Source organism: Rhodnius prolixus, unplaced genomic scaffold (assembly GCF_049639745.1).
Source record: "Rhodnius prolixus isolate KJV_2025 unplaced genomic scaffold, Rpr scaffold_8, whole genome shotgun sequence".
Taxonomy (NCBI): Eukaryota; Metazoa; Arthropoda; class Insecta; order Hemiptera; family Reduviidae; genus Rhodnius; species Rhodnius prolixus.
The window spans coordinates 32,685,353-32,704,292 of NW_027411593.1; the positions used below are offsets into that span (position 1 = coordinate 32,685,353).

Below are 18,940 nucleotides of genomic sequence, written 5' to 3' on the forward strand. Positions count from 1 at the left end.
GTAGCCAGCTGTTTGAACAGGCAAGTAAAAATAATGATGACTCATACCATTGTCATATCCTCAACGAGCACAAACATGCTCCAACAAGTCTGGACATGTAGCCAGCTGCCTCTTTGAACTTTGAACTTTCATATATCTTATTATTATTTCCGTTTACCAACTATACAAACCTGTATGAACATGCTCCAACAAGTCTGGACATGTAGCCAGCTGCCTCATTCGCTTTAACCGTTTTTTTGTTATGTGTGATTACCTGAACATGCTCCAACAAGTCCGGACATGTAGCCAGCTGCCTCTTTCGCTTTAACCGTTTTTTAGTTAGCCAATAGAATTGCGTGCTTGTCTTCCCTCTCTCTCTCTTACAAGTGTCTCTCTCTCTAAGGTGAATCATACCTCCCACCTTTGATGCAGGACTCAACCTGTCCGTTAACTTCATATATGTTTCTTAGAAAAACAATATTTTTAAAACTGAACTTTGCCCTTATTAGCTTTTATTGCTTTATAAATAATAAAACTTTGACTCAACGAGCACAAACATGCTCCAACAAGTCTGGACATGTAGCCAGCTGCCTCTTTCGCTTTAACCGTTTTTTGTTATTATGAAGTTAAAAGTAAATTGAACTTTGAACTTATTAATAAAATATAAATAAGTTTTAATTAACTTTTCTTTATTTATCACATAATTTGTATATGGCTTAATATTGCTCAACTTGCATGTCTGAGCTTGCCCTGTTTGAATTGGTCAGTAATTAACTGATATCTCCCACCCTTGGGTATGACGTCACTTATAGTTAGCCAATAGCATTTCATGTTTTTACTAATAATCGATTATCATAATCGATTCTTCTGATAATATAAAAGTCGCTCCGAATTCTGCTGCGGTCATACAGTGTTTAGTGTTCTTAGTGTCAACAGCTTTTCCAGCGTCTTGCCTTCTTTGAACTGTAAGTACTTTTTTTATTAATTTTCAACAAATATATATATATTCGTTTTTTTTTTATTATTTCACTTCTTTGTATTTCATTTTTTTAAGTTTTCAATTTTAATTTCATTTTATATAGTTAATTCTGTTTCTTGTATATATTTCTTTAGTAATATCTTAGTCTAGTTTATATTCTTTATTCATTTTTATTAGTAATTTTGAAATATTCGTGGTTTAAATATATATATATTTGTAGTTATTATTTTGTGTTACTCACTATTTGAATAATAATGGAGTGTCAATATTGTGGAAAAATGTTTTTACGGGGGGATTATAAGGAACGTCATGAACGTGCTTGCGCCGCAAATGAGCAATCTCGTCGATGTCCTAATTGTAGAGAAAGTTATTCCTCAAGAAAAACGATGCTTGCTCATTTGCGTCGCTGCGGTACTGAAACACCAGTCATGGCAAAACGAGCTCGTATTGAGGCAGCTCAAGGCCATTTGTACGAAGTGGAGTCAGCCTTTGGGAGGACTCTTCGAACTTTTTTCCTTCCAAGTTCCGGGGCAGTCGACGCAATGGAATTTCTAACAGGTCAGATAGAAACATTGCGTCGTCTGCTTCAGGAAGTAATGGCAGACAGCGATTCTCCCCTCAAATATAACTTGGTCTTGGAGGCGACCTTTGAAAACATCAAAGGTGAAACTTGTGATCGCGCCTTCAAGACTAAGAATAAAGTAATTTATGAAGACTCCTCCATAGACGATTCTCTTAATGAGAGCTTCAAGAAGATTGTAGTAGAGATGGAGGAGTCAACACTAAAGGGGAGCGGCTGGTGCCTAAAAGAGTTCGACGGAGTCCTCTTAAAAGTAAATAAATTTACCCCTCTCGGCGGCTCCAGCTTCATTCCCCTTCCTCCTCACATTGCCAACAAAAAGGCTGTTATTAATGTTCAAAATACGGATGACCGATGTTTTCAGTACGCGATACTCTCTTGCTTCATCACACAGAATCCACAACGCGTTAGTAAGTATGCTAATATAGAGCACAGGTACAATTTTGACTGCATTTCCTTCCCCACTCCTCTCCATGAGGTGAAAAAATTTGAAAAGTACAACAACATCACGATAAATGTTTTCACCCTTGGAGAGAAAGGAAACGTGTACCCTCTAAAAGTGGTAAAGCAGGAGAAGGAGGACCATCGCGATCTCCTTCTTCTGACTTTAGAGAATGGCCGAAGTCATTACACTTATATTAAAGATTTTGATAGATTAGTCGTCAGTCAAATTACTGCGCATGGAAAAAGGGTACACGTTTGCAAGCGGTGCTTTACCCATTTCAACATGGATGGTGAAAGCATCGCCGAGCGGGTGAGGGAACATATGGAGTATTGTGGAGTAAATAGACCGACCCGGATTGTATTGCCAGAATGTAAAGACGATGGGACCCCTCCAAAAATATCTTTTACAAAAATACAAAACCAAATGAGGGTTCCCTTCGTCGTTTATGCTGATTTTGAGGCAATTTTAAAAAAAATGGATACAAACGGAAACAATCTGGGCCGATCGTACACAACCCCCTACCAGAGCCATCTTCCTATGAGTTTCTGCACTTATGTGAAAGTGGCAGAAGACATACGCCACTGCCTTCCTGCCGATTTTCCTGCGGAACCTTACATCTATACGGGTGAAGATTCCGCAGAGAAATTTATGGCTTACGTAAAGGCGGTGGCCGAGAAGGTGGCTCTGGTATACTCCATTAAGCGGCCAATGCTACCCCTGACACCATCTCAGCTGGAAGACTTTAAACGGTCCCCAAAATGTCACCTCTGTAATCTTCCCTTCAATAGATCCGATCCTAAAGTGGCGGATCACGATCACATCACTGGTGTGTATCGTGGTCCTGCTCACAATTCCTGCAATATCCTTTACCGCACTCCTCGTTTCCTTCCCGTCTTCCTCCACAATCTGAGCGGCTATGACGCCCACTTTATTGTTCGCCAGTTGGGGTATGACTCAAGTCGCATTGACGTCATCCCCAACAGCGAAGAGAAATACATCTCATTCAGCAAGCAAGTGGGCGCTCTAACCGTCAGATTTGTGGACACCTTCCGTTTCATGTCTTCTAGCTTAGATAGGTTGGCCAAGAATTTGCCCAACAATAAATTTATAGACACGGGCAAATTCTTCCCCGCCGACAAGATGGATCTGGTCGTAAGAAAAGGAGTGTACCCCTATGACTACACAGATTCGTTCGAGAAACTTAGGGAGACGGTTCTACCCCCTAAGGAGGCATTCTATAGCACCCTTAATGAATGCCACATCTCGGACGAAGACTATCAGCATGCCCAGTCAGTTTGGGAGGCCTTTGAAATTAGAACCCTAGGGGGGTACAGCGAACTCTACCTTAAGGTAGACGTAATGCTCTTATGTGACATCTTTGAAAATTTCAGAGATGTTTGCATAAGAGCATATTCGCTGGACCCTGCCTGGTATTTCACGGCCCCAGGACTGGCTTGGGATGCCATGCTGAAGTGTACAGGGGTACAATTAGATCTACTCACTGATTATGACCAGCTCCTGATGGTTGAGCGGGGCATTAGGGGTGGCATTTGCCAGTGCAGTCTTCGCTATGGTAAAGCTGATAATGCTTATCTGTACCCAGATCGTGATCCTCATAAGGAATCTAGCTACATTGCCTACCTAGATGCAAATAATTTGTACGGGTGGGCAATGTCAAATCCACTTCCTTACGGGGCTTTCGAATGGCTATCAGATCCGGATACTCTAGACTGGGGCAATATGCAGGAAGATGGTCCCTTCGGGTATATTGTCGAAGCCGATATTGAGTATCCGGCCGAGTTGCACGAACTGCACAACGATTTCCCCCTTCTCCCGGAGAATAGGGTGCCTCCGGGACAGGTTAATAAGAAATTGTTGGCTCCATTGACCAACAGGGAGAAATACGTTGTTCACTTCGTCAACTTGAGGCAGGCTATGGGTTTAGGTCTGCGGTTGGTACGCGTACATAGAGCGCTGCGATTCAGGCAGTCCCGTTGGCTTCGTCCCTACATCGACCTCAACACCCAAATGAGACAACAGGCGACCAACGACTTTGACAAAGACTTCTACAAACTAATGAACAACGCAGTATTTGGCAAATTCATGGAGGACGTACGAAAACGAACAAAAATAGAACTAGTAACCGACGAACGTAGAATACGGAAACTAATAGCGAAACCTACTTTTAAAGACAGGACGATCTACTCTGAGACGCTGACTGCTGTACATCTGGACTTTGAACAGATCACGATGAACAAACCAATCTATGTTGGGATGGCCATTCTTGATCTGTCCAAAGTCCGGATGTATGACTTTCACTACAGTACAATGCTGACCAAATACGGACCTGACAAACTAAAACTTTTATACACAGACACTGACAGCCTCATGTACTTAGTAAAGACGAAAGACTTTTACGAGGACATAACTACAATGATGGACGAGTTTGACACCAGCGACTACCCAGACGGACATCCATGTAAGAGCAACAGAAATAAGAAGGTGTTGGGGAAGTTCAAGGATGAAGCCAGTGGAGAGCCTGTCTCTGAATTCGTGGGCCTCCGCGCAAAGATGTACGCAGTACGCATCCGCGGCCTAGAGAAGAAGCGGGCGAAAGGGATAAAGAAGGCAGCCGTAGATAAAAAAATCACCTTTGATGATTATATGGCTGCCCTGTTCGAGGGAAAAGAGTTTACAACCACGTTTAGAACAATAATTTCTAAAGAACATAAACTCTTTTCCGTCGAACAGAGAAAAGTATCCCTTTCGCCCCACGACGACAAACGCCATCTAGTCGATCGTGTACATACTCTCGCCCATGGCCACTTTACCATAGCGGACTTGCCTGTGTAAAGTTGTGGATTTTTTGTAAATATATATATTTCATATACTATGTACATGGTTACCTTGTTTAGAGTAGGTCTTTTTTTTTTTTTTGTTCTAGTCAATCTTTATTTATTAATTTTTTTTTTAAACGTATTTTTGTAAATATTTTTTTCCATATATTATTATTTTTTGTAAATATTTTTTTCTATTTATTATTAGTATTTAGTATTAAGTTTTTTCTAATTAATAGTTTATTAAAATAAAAAAAAAATTAAAAAAATTAATAAATAAAAAAAAAAAGGTGGTGGGTATTTTAGTTTAAGTTATTTTATTTTATGTAAATAGGATGTGTGAATGTTGGTGGCGGGTGTGTGAATGCAGTGTAGATAGATTTCCTGTGCCATGTACATAGCTTAGTTATATATATACAGAAGCGAGAGAGCGTTCCTTATTAGTTCCCATCATGCGCTTGATAAAGCAACATCACACCCTCTCCGTGCAAAATCTTGACGACAGGGCCTCTTCCAAGAAATGCTCCAAACACGGTCAGCTTTTCCCAGATTCCATTAGATGTTTAATATGTGGACCGTCTAATTGTGGGAAAACTAACCTGATGTTGAGCTTAATATACGATCCAAAGGGGTTGAGATATGAAAATATATATTTGTTTGCAAAGTCATTACAACAGCCCAAGTACCGGAAGCTAGCTCAAATTTTAGAACCTTTAAAAGATATTGGGTACTTTGAATTTGAGGACAATTCTCAAGTTCCCCCACCTAAAGAGGCCCTGCCAAATTCAATAATTATTTTCGATGATATAGCATGTGACAAGCAAGATAATGTAAGAGCCTATTTTTGTATGGGGCGCCACAGTGGAGTTGATATATTTTATCTAAGTCAAAGTTATACTAGAGTTCCTAAGCACTTAGTAAGAGAAAATGCAAATTTCCTAATACTCTTTCGGCAAGATGAATTAAATTTGAGAAGAATTTACGATGACCATATCAATTCCGACATGGAATTCCAAACTTTTAGAAAAATTTGCCACTGGTGTTGGAAAGAAAATAGATATGGTTTTCTAGTGTTGGACAAAGATAGACAGATTACTGAGGGAAGGTATCGAAAAGGTTTCGAAGCCTATATAATACCTTAACTATGTACTTGAAGATCATTGTTCATTGAGCCATGGAGGGGTCAACTAGTGACGTTGTAATGCGTGAAATAATCGAAACCAGAAAGGCGATTCAAGAAAAGTGTAATTTATTGAAGAGAAACAGAGAAGAGACAGATGAATATTTGAAAATGAAATATCAACCTTTATTGAGTCCATTGAAAGCATTGGTGGAAAAGCAGGAAAAGCCACCACTTGAATTAAAAGAATCTCCTAAACCGGAAGTAGCTACTTGTGAAACACCCCTTCCACCTCCAAAGAGACTAAAATTTCTGAGGCTGGAATCGGCTACAACACCGCCGTCAAGATTTACAAAAACATGGCATGAAGAACTTTCAACCCCAAAGCGACCGGAAGTTCTAAAGTTATCTTCTTCTGCTTCTGCTGAAGCAACCAGCCCGCTTCAAGAGGTACGAGAACAAGCACAAACTCCCGAAGGGAAGGAAATTTCAGCAAAATATTTGAAGGAAGTTGGAGAAATGTCCTCAAAATATATCAAAAAATTTATTAAAAATGAGACCAAGGACTTGGATATGATATATGGTGTAGTTTATGACGGCCGGAGATTTAGTATTGGTGACTCAGTGGTCTCCATCAGCAAAGATATTCTATCCGTTGGTGATAATACCTATTTCGGCACGCCAGGTCTTTTCGAGTTATTATTCTTGACAAATCCAAACTTGTCTATGGTGAAAAAGACGGATTATATCAATTATAAGAGCATACTGCAACAGACGAACGCTCATAGAGAAGGGCACAGCCCTTCCGGACCAATTAAAGTTCTGAACACAAACATGAAATACAAGAATGTGATTTCAAAATTGTTTTCAACAAAAAGAGGTGCCGGATATGTAGATCCTAACATGCTTGTAGATCGATTAAGAAGATTGCTTGGCACCAACAATGCCAGCGCGGAAATAAAAAGTATTGAAGCCCAGCTGAGAGATGGAGGTATAATAGCGTAGTGTGGACATGAACAAGCTTCATTTCATCATGGCCTCTGTTAAGGAACAGATTGTAAACGAGTTGCATAGACCAGCAAGAAGAGTGTTCAAGAGAAGAGCAGTCCTTCTGAAGGGCTTAGATGACCTGTGGCAAGCCGACCTAGTGGAACTAATACCCTACGCTAGATTCAATAAAGGCCACAAATATCTGTTGACCGTGATTGATTGTTTCTCCAAATATGCATGGGCGATCCCTCTGAAGAATAAGACAGCCCTGGAAGTGAGTCAAGCATTCGAGAAAGTATTAGCCGATCGGAATCCAAACAATTTGCAAACGGATAATGGAAAAGAGTTTTACAACAAGATATTTGGCAAGCTGATGAACGTGAACGGTATAAATCACTATTCTACCTATAGTAACTTAAAAGCTTCAATAGTGGAGAGATTCAATCGTACTCTGAAAGCGGCAATGTGGAAAAAATTTAGTCTCCAAGGATCGTACGACTGGTTAACCAGTATTAAATCGCTAGTGAGTAAATATAATAACACTAAACACAGAACGATCAAAATGGCACCGGCTTCAGTACGGGGAAAAGAAATAGAAGAACAGCTGTTACGTGAAGTATATGCGAAGAAAACTTTGAAAAACGCCAACATTCCCAAGTTCAAAGCTGGTGATCATGTACGCATATCCAAATATAAAGCTCAATTTGCTAAAGGCTACTGCCCTTCATGGTCTACAGAAATATTTAAAGTTGCTGAAGTGAAAAATACCATACCGATCACCTATCATCTGAAAGATTATAAGGGGCAAATGATTGCTGGAGGTTTCTATCAAGAGGAACTGCAGCTGGCCAAACATCCCGACAGTTACCTAGTGGAGAAGGTTATTAAACGGAAAGGTGATAGAATTTTGGTGAAATGGTTGGGCTTAGATAATTCACACAACAGTTGGGAGAATGTTAAAAATGTTCATATATAAAGCCAGAAACAACTAACAACGTTTTAGTTTATCATGAGACGTGCTAAAGATAAGAAGAAAAAGAAGAGAATCATCCCCACTCCTAGACGGATGGGTGGCAAATCTTCAAAATTGAGTGGAAAAGCTAAACGAATGCTGGATACGCTACCTCGCTTGCGGTTAAGTAATTTTGATCTAATTAATTTGGCGAAATCAAATAAAATTCCTCATTTCAGAGGAGTATTCATGATTGATGAATTTCCAAAGAAACCTTGGAAAAATGAACGAGCCATTTTTAATTTGGATAGCAGTGTTGGCAGTGGTACTCACTGGGTTTGTTACAAGAAGAGAGGAGAATATGTTCAATTCTTCGATAGCAGTGGTGCCAATCCCCCTGCTGAATTTGTCCGATATGTAAAGGGAAGTCGAATTTCATGGAACAGGAAGCAGTATCAGAAAGTTGGCACTAACAACTGCGGCCAGCTTTGTCTACTCTTCCTGCTGGATGTCTTATAAAAGAGAGGCTCACAACTGAAGTTGGCCATTTGATCACTAGACGGAGATGGGGTTAGACTTTAGAAGAGGCGATAAAAGGACAGTTGCGGAGAAAAAGAGCATCATTCCAGTGAGAACAGTTGCCGAGCGAACATCGCTGACCAACAGTAGTATTCGATTTCTTCAGTCTGCAGGTTACTACGTTCTATCGTCATCATGGAAGTGTTAGATTTGGAAGAGAAATGTCAGTTTGACAATTCAATCGAGTGCATAGAATTGCATTCCCATCACCCATATGCTTCTTCAAAACTACTGCCAGGCGATGAAATACGCATTAGTGTACAACATCAAGATCTATATACGCTACCCAGTCAAAGTTTGCTCTACTTGGAAGGCAAGTTTTTAAAGGAAGACGGCTCTGCAGTTCCTGTTTCATCCAAATTGACCAATAATGCTTTTGCATTTCTATTTGATGAAATAAGATACGAACTAAGTGGAGTTGAAATAGATCGAGTAAAAAACCCAGGAATAGCTTGTACACTTAAAGGGTTGGCTTCGCTTAAGGCAGGCTGTCAGTATATTACAAACTGGGGCTGGTGCTATCCTCAAAGCGATGCTCTCAACATCACTTCAGCAGAAGGATGTTTTAATTTATGCATTCCGCTGTCATCGCTACTGGGATTTTGTGAAGATTATCAGAAAATTGTGATTAATGTTAAACAAGAATTGATACTTGTTAGAAGCAGACAAGATGGAAATGCCTATAAATTCAACAGATTGAATGAAGAACAAGCGGTGGAGAGGTGTAAAATTGAAATGGTGAAGCTTTGCTGGATGCTGCCCTATGTAACAGTCAACGAACATCAGAGATTGGCTCTTATGCGTCATCTTAAATCTGCTAAGGTATTTGCTCTAAGTTTTAGAAGTTGGGAACTCTATGATTACCCTTTGTTGCCGGCCACTCAGAGGCAAATCTGGTCAGTAAAGACATCTAGTCAAATGGAAAAGCCCCGATATATCATTCTAGCTTTTCAAACCGGACGTGCTAATAATGTGGAAAGCAACGCTAGTCACTTTGACCACTGTTCTATTTCAAATGTAAAACTTTATCTTAATTGTAAAGCTTTCCCATACGGCGATTTGAATGTAGATTTTTCCTCTAACCGTTTTGCCATTCTATATCATATGTATGCTTCCTTTCAAATGTCATATTATGGAGAACAAATGTATCCTCTAAGTTCTTTACAAAATTTTAAAGAGAAAACACCCTTAATTGTAATAGATTGTTCTAAACAGTGTGAATCTATCAAATGTGGTCCGGTAGATGTTAGATTGGAATTTGAATCAAAAGAAATGTTCCCGCCCAACACCACTGCCTATTGTCTTATTATTCACGACAGGGTGGTAGAATATAATCCTTTGACAGGTATTGTACGTCGTATGGTATAAGAAGGCTTGAAGAGCTAGTTCAGTGTTCAGTATGGCTCAAACAGGCGTGCTGATAGCTGACTTCCAGTGCTTTGTAGACAGTGTAGGAGGTTATATTGTTAAAGAGCTTTCTCTATTAGACTATAATTTTCAATCAGTCAGGCACTGGATATTCAAGCCACCTGCCCAACATAAACAATGTGAAAAAAGTAGAAGAACCAATTATTGGTTAGAAAATTATTATCATAAAATTAAATGGAATGACGGGGATATTGAATATGACATGATTAGAGATATTTTCAAGTTTATTGATTGTAATTATAAATTTGTGTTTGTTAAGGGTTATGAAAAGAAAAGATTTCTTTTGCAAAATCTGTACAGTTGTTGTGTAATTAATTTAGAAGATTATGACTGTCCAAAACTTGATTCATTAGAAACAGCAGGAAATCAGTGTATTATACACAATACTTGTAAAGAGAAATGTACGCAATATCGAATTAAAGCCATCAATTGCTGGCTCAACAGTAAATTTGGTTGAAATGAGACGGAAATATTTTTGCCTTGAAGAACGAATGTGGTCACTGGCGAATGCATTGAGTTGCACACAAACCTGAATGTTGGTCACTGGCGGGGTGTAAAATCCCCGTAAACCACGAATGGATTTGTGCAGATTCTGTACAATGTATGAATGCGATTGATGCAAGGCAGCTAAAATTCCAACAACCATTAAAATAAACTGATTCGATAGCAAAACATTTCTTATTTATTTCACTTTAATGTACTAATTAGAAATTAAATATTTTATTTGTATTTGAAGTTGATTTTTAAGTTTTTATATTTTTCTGTAGATATGTATCTTTTTAAGTTTTATTTCAATAAATGTATTGAAGTTAAATTATTGCTTTATTTTTCAATTATTCCTTTTATTATTATAAAATTATTTAAAAAAATAAAACAAAAAAAACAATCTTCCTCGATGACCTCCACCTTGACGTGGTGAGGAAGCTTAAGGCGGAAGCCGAACTAAGAGGGGCGCATATACAAAATTTATTTAGTTAAAAAAAAAAAAAAAGAAAAACTAAGCTGCAGCTTGTGCACGTTGAGGATATGACAATGGTATGAGTCATCATTATTTTTCCTTGCCTGTTCAAACATGTTGTGCAAGCGTGTTAACATTTTTTAAAAAGTAAGTTTTTAAGTCTCCAAAACATTCAAAGTTTTATTATTTATAAAGCAATAAAAGCTAATAAGGGCAAAGTTCAGTTTCCAAAATATTGTTTTTTTCTAAGAAACATATATAAAGTTAACGGACAGGTTGAGTCCTGCATCAAAGGTGGGAGGTATGATTCACCTTAGAGAGAGAGAGAGACACTTGCAAGAGAGAGAGAGAGAGAGGGAAGACAAGCACGCAATTCTATTGGCTAACTATAAGTGACGTCATAGAGTGGGGGGGGCATCCGTAACGGTAGAGTAGTGAAGCTTGTAAGGTAATTCGTCATTCGTTGCCCACAGCTCGAGAGGTTAACTTCATACTTCAAAGGTAAGTAATAATACTTTTTTTAAAGAAACAATATATTGATAATGATGTGATACTTTCATATAATATTCTTCTTTTAGATGTCTAAGTTGGCAAGCTTTTTGAATGATGTGAATACAAGGTCTGTGGGCATTGGCAAATTATCAGATCTAAGAACCGGATACTCATACGAAGTGAAGCAATTCGAAAGAATCAACACTAAATTTGGAGATGCCATCGTTGCCCATTTACATTATATTGGCCCGACAATGGACTACCCAACGAGGATCTTCCTTCCACGCAGATTTGCGGCAGTGATAACTGATGAAATGGTGGAAGATTACCAACAATCAAAGAAAAAACTGTTAATAATGTACAAAGGCTTTAATAATGGAAGATATGACATAGAATTTAAATAAAATTTATACTGTGAAATAAATGTTACTATTTTACTTGTATACTTCCGTTAAATAAAAATAAAATGTTTTAATTAATGTTTGTTCATTCTTATTTTTACTTTATACACTTATAAATAAAGAAAAGTTAATTAAAACTTATTTATATTTTATTAATAAGTTCAAAGTTCAATTTACTTTTAACTTCATAATAACAAAAAAAACGGTTAAAGCGAATGAGGCAGCTGGCTACATGTCCGGACTTGTTGGAGCATGTTCAGGTAATCACACATAACAAAAAAACGGTTAAAGCGAATGAGGCAGCTGGCTACATGTCCAGACTTGTTGGAGCATGTTCATACAGGTTTGTATAGTTGGTAAACGGAAATAATAATAAGATATATGAAAGTTCAAAGTTCAATTTACTTTTAACTTCATAATAACAAAAAAAAAAAAAAAAACGGTTAAAGCGAAAGAGGCAGCTGGCTACATGTCCAGACTTGTTGGAGCATGTTTGTGCTCGTTGAGGATATGACAATGGTATGAGTAATCATTATTTTTACTTGCCTGTTCAAACAGCTGGCTACATGTCCAGACTTGTTGGAGCATGTTCAGCTATGTTGGCATATATATAAATTAACAGGTATGATAAAAGATGTGGAAGGGAAAGGGGGTGGCTTGCTACAGAGACCTGTCCAGAGAGGTAATCATTTGGAAAAAAAATGCAATTCTATTGGCTAGTTAGAGTGTGACGTAATTGTGGTGGTGGGGGGTTAATGCTAGTATCGCAGTCCAAGTGTCAGTTCGGGTTTAGTTTTCAGTGAGTGTAGGTCGCGTCATCAGCAGCGGAAGCAGTCCAGGTGGAGGGGGTAAGTAAATAGTTTTTTCTATTACCTAAAGTGAGGTTATCCATTTTTATTTAAGTTGAATATTTTTGTGATAGTGGGGGTAATTTAAAAAAAAAAAATTCTTGGTGAGGGGGGTTAGATTTTTTTAAAAAAATAATTCCTAGTTAAAACATAAGAGAACATTCAAAACTAGAGTAAGCGAGACTACCACTGTGGCCGACTGGTGCAGATGACGTGTCTACCAGTACGAAGGTTGTAGGATCGAATCCCAGGTAAGTAAAAATAATTAAAAAAAAAAAAATCCCCCTCCTGTCTATCAGTGGGCGAGAAGGGTGGAGGTATGAGGTACGCCATCTTGTGGTCATCAGCTGGTACGAGGTCGGCCATCTTGTGTACTACAGCTGTTAGGAGAGCCGCCATCTTGTAGGAGGAGCTTAAGAGGCCAACGAATACGACGACCTAGAGGTGGTGGGGGAAAAGGTAGGTGTCATGTGATAGGAGTAGGGCTAGGGTGGGGGTAATGAGGTGTCGTCGAATACGCTGATTGGTCTATTAAGAAGGGTGGGGGTAGGAGTGGGGGTAAAAGGGGTGTCATCGAATTCGCTGATTGGTCGATTAAAAGGGTGGAGTGGGGGTAGGGGCGTGGTCTAAAGCCCTCGTCGAGTTCGATGATTGGTCAAAAAGGGGAGGGGTGGGGGTAGGGGGCGTGGCCTAAGTGGTCGTCGAGTTCGATGATTGGTCAAAAAGGGGAGGGGTGGGGGTAGGGGGCGTGGCCTAAGTGGTCGTCGAAATCGATGATTGGTCAATAAGGAGAGGTGGGGGTAGGGGTGGGGGAGGGGGAGGGGATGGCCGCCATTTTGTATTTTAGGTGTGCCAGAATCGGCAAATCCTATCTACTATCAATAATTAAGGCTAGTATTAGTTTAAAGGTATTATTATATATTAAAATAAATACAAAAATTTGTTGTAGGATATATTTTAAGAACTACAATTGCTTGAAAGAGATCATACAGGATTGTTGACAACTTCATTTAGTGCGCTTCACTGCACTTAATAGTGGAAATATTAAGATCAATTTACACGTTAATAAATCATGACATTTATGATGTCTTTCTCAGTTACCAAGTTCCATTCTATCGAACCACTCAGTGAAATTTGCCCCTTATACATAATATAAGGATATAAGCAAAGATAGAGTTATGATAATTTGGTTAGCCACAATAAATTAAGGTTCAAAAATAGAACAATCTAGTTGATTTCACTCGATAATTGAGCAGCAAAAATTAGTAAACAACATTTCATTAATAACACATGACTTTACAAAATTAGTTGTTAAAAATATCGTCCCTAGTTTATAGATAAAGATATGCTAAGTTTGTAAAATAGTTGTAATAAAGTTAACATATTTTCCTAAAGCTTATGATAGATTTTACGCAATATAGGAGTAGTTTTCAAGTATCTTGATTGTCTTGAGTTCATCTTTTTCTTTTCAATGTAACTCTAGCGCAAACTAACTTGTAATTTAAACATTATTAAGTCGAAAATATTATTTGTGTAGCTAATTTGTGTAACGATCAACTGAACAGAGAGGGAACATGTCTTTTTCATAAATAACCTTCAAGAACAGTTTTCTAGCTTAGAATGGAAAGTTTTCCAAAATTTTCTGTAGCTAAACTGGAAAATGTTAAAATAAATTACCCAGACTATTTACAAAAAATGTTTAACTATTTGTAGAATACGACATACTACAGAAAACTACTAAAAACTCTAATTCTACTAATGAAAACCTTTAAAATTTATAGTACTAGATGCTAAATTCAACGAGATTTCTATATACTTTGAAATTCTTTTCCTAACAAGGCATTTCTAAACTGAGAAAGCCTGAAACTGAAAAAAAAACTTTATCTTTCTAAAGAAAAACTCTGAAACGAAAAATGTTTTCCTTTTTTTAAAAAAAATGGGAGGCACACATCTTGCTACTCATTCCAATCAAATTAACTCCATTTTCTGTGGGAAAAGGCAGCTCTCCTAACAACTTCACGGAAGGGCTGCAGTATGAAGCCCTTAAAGAATTTCGGAATTTTCGGTGGTGTTGCAAGGAGATGGGTAGTTTTTTTTTTTCTTATAATGGTTATATATTTATTACAGGCCGTGACCACTACATAATGATGAATTTATACATTCAGTTAAATTCATCAGGAAATTTCTAAAAGTATATTTACTTTCTTAATCCTCTTTCCAGTGATTGTGGAGAAATAGTTCTTTTATAGATTAGAACAGTTTGGTAATATTTTGAAAACAAAACACAAGTTACTAACAACTCATTATATTTTTTTCTGCGCTTAGTCTCCGAAGACTATTTATTATATAGCTGGACTGAAACTTATCGTACACTTATAAAAAGAACAGAAATGGACAAATTTTCGCAGAACCTGATTTAGCGAAAGAGTGGATTTTATACGATTTGGCTGCTATAAATCATTAATGAGAAAGACTTTAAGTTGGTGGGAGAAAAAAGGAAAGAGAAAGTGGGTAGCTACTCAGAGATCGAGGGCGCCACGGAAGCCGAGCGGTTAGAGGCGAGACCTGCGTAGCTAATATGTTATGTATTGTAGTACTGGGTTCGAATCCCGGCCTTAGACCTTGGATTTTCATTAATGGCTAATAAAAGAAGTTTACAGTAAAGTATGTTTGCTAGTCGCCTCCGTCCACAACACCTAATTGGTAGTTCGACGTTAAGCCCCGCCTGAAAAAATAGGCGATTTCTTTACTTTATTTTTTACTCTGAGTTCGAGGGTAATTGACGATAGAGAACTAAGTTTTTCTGTACTCTGGTACAACTAGAGTATCCATTTAGAATAAAAGAGAAGCAGAGTGCATTTTCCACCAAAAATAGAAAGTCAAGATTGCCATTTGGAATTTTTCAAATAAAATTGTAATCATTCATTAAAGGAAAGCGCGTCACTGTTCACACCAGATGTTTGGAAGCCGAGATTATATTTAAATACACTTCTTACACCGCCCTTTAAAAGAATAAATTGAAACTTAAGGTAGGACGGTAGTATATGGGTAATAATGTTTAAGATTAATATAAAACAAATATAAACTTAGAAAATAATCTGAAGATGTAGAGAATATTGTGGCATCAAGTCAATATGATCATGTTGGCTGTTGTATTTTGCCCTACGAGATCTGTTCAACATCAACAGCTAGTAGCCGTATATAGTAGTGTGTGGACGTACGGTTTTCTAGACAGAATCCCTTGGGTATCTCCGAGGGTATTGGTATAGCCTTCGGCCAGCCGAGCGTATCTGCTGACGCAACAGACATAAACAAGAGAGAAATAGAGATACCAACTTGCTAAGGAGAGAAGTAGTCTTGGTTTTGGCCCTGCCGCTGCTACACAACTGCCCTGTCGACACATCAAAACCACCAATCTCCTTCTGCCTCCAGCTAGTTCTTCTGCTCCCACTCCACTTTACGCCTGCCCACCACTCTTCTTTACTTTTATATATATATATTTACAACAAATCCCCACACTACTAACATTCTCTTGTTACTATAGTCCCACTCCTTACTGTTTTTACAGTCTTCAGTAGCATAGTTCCTTCCTAGCTAAACCTCGATGTGAAAGCACAGGCGTGGACAGAAGAGGGTAAGATATAAACCCTGTGTATGTCTTTCGTAAAATTGGATTTTATTTGTGAGAGACAGTAGTTTGGGAAGGAGAGCATGATTTTGGCGACTCTCAGTGTTGAAATGAAAGTCCTGTGTTTGTAACAAGGACTTCTTCTTCCTGCTTAGAATATATACAAAACAACTTCCTGCTCTACATTTGTAGCATTACCTGTATTACAGTCATATCTATAAACATTTGTAAACTTTTTGTTACATTTTTGTTTTGTTTACTTTTATTTACTTCCTTAAATCCATTGAACTATATTTGCCTTGTAAAGGCATGGATAGTTAAATTTCCTATTTTGCTAGTTTTTAGTGATATTTATTGATACTTGTTTTGTTTTTTAAAATTTACTGCTAGCCCTTAGAGCGAAATATTTATTAGCTTTACTATAGCAGGGCAAAATGAAAAGTTTTCTGCCTTGCACAGAAATGGTGCTGTTAACAATGAAAATTTGATCGATGGCGAAATAACTTTCTTGAAATGGCTTTCTAAATTAATCATGTTGAATGTATTTCGTTCAAAACAGTAATATTGTTAAATGGTTTAATGCCAATGGGAATTCATCAATTCTTTATTATTATTATTATTCAAAAGAAGGCTGCTCTTTCATGTTTTAACCATGAAGAAATGGACGGCTGCCTGCAGGAGTCAAACTGGGCTGTCTTCTCTTGAAGATGACCCATTTAAAAGAACCACAAAAAAAAAATCCAAGAAGTTGAATAATACTCTACTGGACATTCAGTCATTATAGGTAGGTGAGGTAGCTGACATACATTAAAAGAATGAAGAATCATACACGTGTGTTTGGTAGTGCAGGAGCACATAGATCTCAGCCCACAAAACAAACTTTGGAATTCAGCATGCTGTAATCAGCCCGTCAGTATAAAATATTTCTGAATAATTTTTGTAATAAATTCCTGAAGCACATTCCTGTTACGAATAGACATCTCTTAAGTATGAAGAATCTCTGACAGTTGTAGTATCATTACTTTTAGCTATTTCAATGGTGAATTTAGAGCAAATTGAATCCATATCTTGGTGATTTCTACTCATGATTATCTAAATAAAGAATATAAATTGTCAGGACCAGCGAATGAATGGGAAGATTAAATGAAAACCGATACTAGCTTCTTTCAAAGTTACATGCGTCTAATGTCTCTCATATTTATCAAGAAACGGGTATCTGAAGACTTTTTTTTTTGGGGGGGGGATATGCAAGCTCTTAAAAATTTAACGTTTAAATACAACTGATATTTTATTAAAACTAATACATTTATTCGAATAATTGATTCCTTAAAATTTCAGATTTCAACTCAATAGGGTTGGATGAAAAGTATATTACTAATATGTCCCAACTATACAAGAATCTAATTCCATTTCTCAAACACAGAATATAAATTGGTTGTTTGCACTATACTGTGGTCAATGGTTAAAAAGAAACGGAAAAACAAGATAGAAGTAAAAGAAAAGAAAAACTTTATTAGAATAAAGGCAAGACAAATAAGTGGCCCATGAGAGAAAATAAGAAAACTTGAAAGGCTGTTCTCTAACAGATTTACACTTAGATCGCAAGAGTGACTTATTTAGAATACCAAATTTAGAATACTCATGGTTGCTGAGGGTTGTAGAGTAAGGACTTGCCTCTCAGTTCATCCCTATCGCTCAAACAGATCTCCCTTTTGATACACAAATATACTTTTGTATATTTATTATTATTAAAGTAAGTATTTTTCTTTTGGTTTACAAAAATTTATCATGAATTCTCTTCCAATTATTTCAGTTAAATAGAGACATAATCTTTTTTCAGTAAATCCCTTTCCAATTTAAAAAAAAAATAATCCTTTACGCGATAAAAATAATTACATAAATAAATAAGTGGGGAAAAAAATCAATGAATTCATTCTTTTAACAGGCATATTTACTTGATTGGTTTTAAGTTTTAAGCATTTTAAGTGATCAAATCATCTAGATTGGATAGAGAATTTTTAATTTCATTTCTATCATTCAGTGCAATATATGACTCAACACACTATTGATTATTTATTTTCTGCACAAAATAAAAGAAATGGTAGTTACAGGAATACAGCCAAAAGTCTAAATCAAAGCTTGAATTAAAGCTTGAAAAATTTAACAACTGATGCTTTATCATCATCCGTTTCTAGAATGTTTCTACCTCTTCACATACAGTCTTACTCCCAAAAACATTTTTGCAACTTGAAAGCTAGATAAACCCATTGGTCAAACTATAATGAATTACAAATTACAATTCGTATCTATTCATAAAAATCTCTTTTTTATTAAGAAAGACAAACAAAAAAAAAAAAAAAAATAGGCAACAGTTACAATACCTACAAAACATTGTTTACACCATAAGTTATACCCATTGTTGATTACGCTACTTAATACAAATAATTCTGCAAAATTACCTATTTCTCGATTTTGCTCAAATCTGAACCCCTTTTATTCTAAAACACAATTGAATATCGTTCTCTGCCGAAGTTAGACAGAGCCAAACAAATCTAATATCAACACAGATTACTCCATAATTAGATCAATCGATCAAATCAATAGTCCTTATTTACTTGAACAGTTATGATTCCAAATTTCTAATACATACGCCAAATATTGAACGTTTCATATTAGAAACATCTTAACCTTCAAAACAAACCAGTGAATAGAATTATTTGGCTT

At 37.0% G+C, this 18,940-nt stretch overlaps 1 protein-coding gene and 1 long non-coding RNA gene across 3 annotated transcripts in view; both read left to right on the forward strand.

Annotated features, from left to right (window-relative positions):
- LOC141451222 (polyamine-transporting ATPase 13A3-like) overlaps nucleotides 1-18,940 on the forward strand; it is a 268,590-nt gene that overhangs the window by 46,315 nt on the left and 203,335 nt on the right. The gene's annotated exons all lie outside the window — the stretch shown is intronic.
- LOC141451231 (uncharacterized) overlaps nucleotides 1-18,940 on the forward strand; it is a 32,642-nt gene that overhangs the window by 6,269 nt on the left and 7,433 nt on the right. The window contains exon 3 of the long non-coding RNA XR_012456635.1: nucleotides 17,555-17,969. This is a non-coding gene — a long non-coding RNA (uncharacterized lncRNA). The remainder of the gene's footprint in view (nucleotides 1-17,554; nucleotides 17,970-18,940) is intronic.